This window comes from Rhynchophorus ferrugineus, unplaced genomic scaffold (genome assembly GCF_030347505.1).
Source record: "Rhynchophorus ferrugineus isolate W39M unplaced genomic scaffold, kcgeb_rfMv2 rfM4, whole genome shotgun sequence".
Taxonomy (NCBI): domain Eukaryota; kingdom Metazoa; phylum Arthropoda; class Insecta; order Coleoptera; family Curculionidae; genus Rhynchophorus; species Rhynchophorus ferrugineus.
The window spans coordinates 59,979,219-59,985,218 of NW_027472583.1; positions in this window are offsets into that span (position 1 = coordinate 59,979,219).

The following is a 6,000-nucleotide window of genomic DNA, read 5'->3' on the forward strand; positions in this document are numbered from 1 at the left end:
GGAGTTTCTCAGGGTAGTATCTTGGGACCACTTCTATTGGGACCAGCTCTACACTGCTGATATACCAACAACAAAAGATACAGTTCTTGGAGTATTTGCCAATGACAAAATTATCATGGCAAATCAATTCCTCAAGCAGAATTAGCTAAATACCTCGGCATACATCTCGCAAGTTAACAGTCCGGTCACTGACCAAACTTTCACCATTCGTTCAATTACCGGGTACCCTGGTACCCACCTATAGCGTGGCAGATGTGCAAGTCAATAGTGTACTGAATTTTTTTTTTCTGTGTAAACTGGCTATGTGGCATATCAAATAGCTATAGGGACACAGTTTATAATCCTCATAGAAATAACAATAGCGGAATGCCAAGCCAATCGATATTTAGGTAACTAGATTCACTCAATATATTCCGTCAAAGCCAGCTAAATATGGAATTAAAGTATGGTAGATATGTGATGCTGAAACCACATACTGGACAGCTTTACACTGGAAAATCGAAAGATGGTCGTGAGAAAAACGTTGGTGGCACCGTATAGAGGATCCGGTAAAAACATTACAATGGATAATTTCTTCACTACTCTTTCACTGGCAAAATTTTTACTATCTTGGAACTTGACAATTGTTGGCACCTTGAAGAAATATAGAGCATACATTCCACCAGCAATGGCTGTATCAAAAACGCGAGAAGAATTATCCACTGTGTTTGGCTTTCATGAAAAAGTTACCCTATGTAGTTATGTTCCAATAGAAAACAAGGTAGTAATTATGCTATCATCAGTGCATCATGAAGCTAATATTAGTGATAGTGCAAAGAAAAAACCCGAAATTATTGAGTTTTATAACTGGTCTAAAGCTGGAGTAGACACGATGGATAAAATGCTTGGTAGATATACTATAAAAAGATCAACTCAAAGGTGGCCTCCAGCATTTTTTTACAATATTTTCGATGTTGCCTGCCTTGCATCATATATTCTGTATTATGAGAATAATAAAATGATTGTTAAAAAATCGTATGAACGACGATTATTTTATCGGCAATTGGGCAGAGAGCTATGTACTCCATTCGTTGAAAGTCGTTCGAATAATGCACAAATTATGAGGCATTTCTCAACGAAAGTGGCGATTGAATCTCTTCTTGGTCGAGCTATCAATCCGAATGCGCATCAGCGAACATCTGTATCATTGACACCTCAGACGCAGCTCGATTCAACTGAGAGGAAAAAGATTACTGGTGTATGCTATGAATGTCTCCAAACTGAATTTAAAAAACGTCGCAAAACTAGAAAAATATATTCGGGTATGTGAGAACCCTATTTGTGACGAACACTGTATTACAACCACGACATGTGAAGGATGTACGAAATAATTTAATGTACTTCAATTTGTATATGGCACTGTATCATAATAAATAAAATAATGTAAATAAATAAATAGTAAAAGAATGGAAAACGATATTAATTAAATAAAATAAAACGGAGTTATGTATTTCTTACTTACTATTTTTGTTATTGTTTGTAATAAGAATTATTGTTTAATTATTGTGTAAATAAAAAAATTACAAACTATATTATCTATTATCAATTTAAAAGTCAAATTAACTAAATACTGTAAACATCATGTTAGACAAGAAGCAGAATAGATTAAACTCAAAATCAAGCAACTGTACTGGATAGTCGGAAGATACTCTCAACTTGAGCTAAAATCAAATGGTTTAGTTTATCAGTCATTCATAATGCTGCATGATGACCTCGGAATTAAATGGATTTCCGAAGTTATCCAAGATTTAGCCTTAAAACACTAGATAAGGTTACCAAATTACACGAACTAGGAAACCATAAGATTGAAGCAAATCAAATTACACGAACTTGTATAGTGTGTTACTTATAAGTATCACTTTTAACTTAGTTTAAGTAGTTTAGGTTTTATTTTATTTGGGAAGTACGTACTAATGTATTAATCCCGTACCCGCTTTCTTTGTGTTATGATGTAAGTACAACATAATAGTAGTAATAAATTAAAATTGTACTAAGCATAACTAATGTAAGATGTAATTAATTTTTAAAGATTATTCCTTTTTTATATATATATTTTAAAAGTCTCCTTTTACCAACTATGGGTTTATCTGGACTGGACCTACAGTTTAACGTGGGCTCCGAACCACGGTCCTCAGCGTTAAGCCTACTGACTGGCGAGTGACCAACTTTAGGAATCATCCCAGAAGACATCCGATCATACCCAGCCCGGTTAGTGGCGTGGATGAACAACAAACACAAACATAAATTTACGACCATGCCCCAGCAGGATTCGAACCTAGGGCTGTCGCAACAATAGGTGGAACGTCCTATTGCCTTTACCACTGTGCCACCAAGCTGGCTACTCCATATTTTGTCACGACATATACCTTCCCTAGAGGAGACTAAAAACATCAATTCATTTCTATAGAAACAGATAAAGAAATCATTCAGTATAATCGAGATATAATAAAGACAAGATAAATACAATTTTACACAAAAAGTTGATTGAAATCTCAATATTTTTATTAACTAGAATTCGTATTACGTTCATCCTGTAACAAACAGATCGAACAAAAAGAAATGTTGATCATTCCGGAAAGACTTTCAGTTTTTCTACGAATTATTCCGTTATTTTTATAGAAGCGACAGCGCCGCGGCTATGGGTCACAATCCGGTACTTCTCCGTTAAAACAACACCGAAAAGTAAAAGTTCTTTCGTTCTACCATAAAACGACCAGTTTATTATTTTCGCTAAAAATCGTAAGGTCGGAAGTTGTCGGACTGTATGCAAATCGAGCCAAATTTAAATAAACAGTCGATTTCTCATCGTTGTATACTCGTTAAAAAAGCGCCGATAATCAAAAGGACGATTTAATTTTGGACAGTTTCAATTATCCATACATATTTAGCGCGTTTGTGTCTTGAATCATTTATAGTAGAAAGCTGGCATCCTCGATGATGTGAAGCTGAATATTCAAAAGAAACAGTTGCCGATAAATTAATTTGATTTTCCTCGTTGGGTGAATACAAACAAAACACGTTTCCTAACGGATAATTGCGAGAATTAACAAACGTCAATATATTAGGACTAGAAATAATTTATTAACAATGCCATCTATTGGAAGTAATTGTCATATTATGGAGCACCAGGGATGGCGAACCTATTGGTTGTCCAAATCAGTTTTGATGATTTTTCGTCACTTTGTAATTTTTTTAACCAACTCGAAAAAGGAGAAGGTTCCATGTTCGGGTGTATATATGTATTTGTGTATCTGTGTGATACACAAATACATATATCTGGATCTGTTGGGGGGAAGGGGAGAAATCGAGGACAATATTCAATTTAATATCTAAAATAATCAGATATTTGGGCATAATGTTATTGCTGAGCTGATGTCATGGATGATGGAAAATCAGAAATCATTCAGTGCAAAAGCCATTCAATTTGCTTTTTAAGCACTAACTATAACATATAAGATGTCGTAGAAATATTGCAGATAATTGTTTCTAAGATGTAATTGTTAAAGCCTTTATCTTCTAATTGGTTAGACACGTTTAGAACATTTGTCAAATCACCTAGGCTAGGCAGCTAACCCCGGGGCCTGAGCTCCTTATTTTGAATCATTGTTTCTTTATCCCTATTTGTCCTGATACAGGCTGCAGTTTTACTTGGTCTACACATTGTAATACTTAATAAAATAACTGCGTAATTTATTGATTAAACATCTGACACTAAAAAGAGAAAAATACAATATTTTTTATAAAAGAATTGAACTGATTTCAAAACATAAATAAGGAACCAACTAAAAATTTAAAAAAAGTTGGTTCAATATTTTGTTAAAAATATTTTATTTAAATTCTTCTTTTTACCAACGAGAATTATCATGACTGGTGGATTCCGAACAAAGATCCTCGGCATTAAGTCTACCGTGTGGCGAATGACCAACTTAGGAACCATCCTAAAAAACATCCGCTCTTACACAGCCTGGTTACTGGCGTGATTGGGATCATTTTCCTTGTCGGATTTTGCAGTCTTGCCTAAGGAAAATCACAAATATAAATTTACGACCATTCCCCAGCAGGATTCGAACCCGCGACTATCGCAACAGCGGGAGGACCGTCCTGTCGCCTTTACCACTCCGTCAATCAAGCCGGCAGTTTTATTTCTGATTTGGGCTTCGTACTATACTGTATATTAGCTATACACTAATATACTATATTATTAGAGACAATATGCATTTCATTAAGACATATTTGATTATTTTTGTAATTCTTATAGATAGAAACAACCTAATACCTAATACCTACACACTAGTTCGTGTTTCGTGTTAGTAACAAACATTCAACAACTGACCAGGTTCATAGAACAGGACTGTAATTGAAAAAGTCTCTGAAGATAAAAAAGTATGTTCAGATGTAACAGGAGTGGCATTACGACCCTATTCATAAGCTACTGAAATCTTACATTACAGCTAGAATGTCTAGAGTCAAACAAGAGGAAGACTACTCTACAACAATATAAATATAAATAATTGCGATGAAAACCTTCGCAAACAAAAATTAACGAAAGTAAACACACAAGCACCAACAATAATAAATAGTAATATCATTCCATACAGCAACAATGCTGAGTATCTCGAAATGAATCTTGATACAAAACTTCGCTGGGAAGAACATGTTAAAAAGAAAAGGAAAGAATTGGAGCTCGAATACATTTCCCTGTAATGGTTAACTGGAAGAATATCATAATTATCAGTACATAATAAATTGCCATTATACAAGCAAGTGTTAAAATCTGTATGGATATACGGAATACAATTATGGAGATAGTTCGCGAAAAGTAATATAAATACAATTCATATTTTCCAGAACAAAGTCCAGAGAAGTATTGTAGGTGCTCCCAGATATTGCAGGACTGATTACATACACCAAGACCTTCATATACCGACTGTCACTCAAGAAATCAAGAGAATTGCAAGGAGATATAGGGACAAACTCCATTCACGAGTCAAAAATATAACAGTGTTAATACATATACATTATTACACAAGACACTGAGATAGGGCCGATGGGTCCCCCTAGATGAATACCTAGATTTAAGTTATTGTAAAGACCAATTGTAGGTTATTAACAGACAACGTAACAGTATAACTAGTAAATGTAACTAGTAACAATGTAATAAACAAATTTTGGAAAAATTATATTTTGCGACTTTTGCGGTTATATCTTGTTTAATTTGGAAATAAATAACAGCGTGCCTATTAAAAACGGAATGAAATATAAAAAAACGGAATGAGCAGGACTAAGACGGAATATTCATAGAATGTATAAATACACACCACTTAAACTTTCATACACCCCATCTCCTTATCATCCGCATCTATAACATCTACCACATTCTTATTGGATGGAAAAGAAGACTATCAATTGTCTGGATCTCCAGTCATGTGGGTAGAGAAGATAATGAACGAGTGGATTCCGCAGCTAAAGAAGCGACTCTAAAGAGCAGAGACATTCCTAGTTTCCCATATTGTAGGATCTATAGTCTATTCAAACTTATTTTATACATACGTCATCTAAATTTGTGACCTCAAAACATCGCATTGTTGCCGCATCAACTATGAATTTTGGTTCAGTTTGGCTTTGAAATACAACAAAATTCTAACCTAAATAAAATAACTGAACAAAAATGTTATCAATTATAATTAATTTTAACATGATAGTACATCGAAAAACCACAGTTAATTATACAGCCACAATAGTTTATAGGTTAGGGATATAACCTCTTATCACTATTGTTTTCAATAATTTTGCATACATCTGACAACCGGACGACTTTGACAGACTCATTCGTTTACGCGTTCGAACTAATCAGGCAGCATTGTGTCTCTTTTTAACTAGAATAAAATGAGAAGAAAAATATTGCCTTATTCTAAAACAAATTTACAAATTACGACAGGCAATACATTAAACATCTTGATG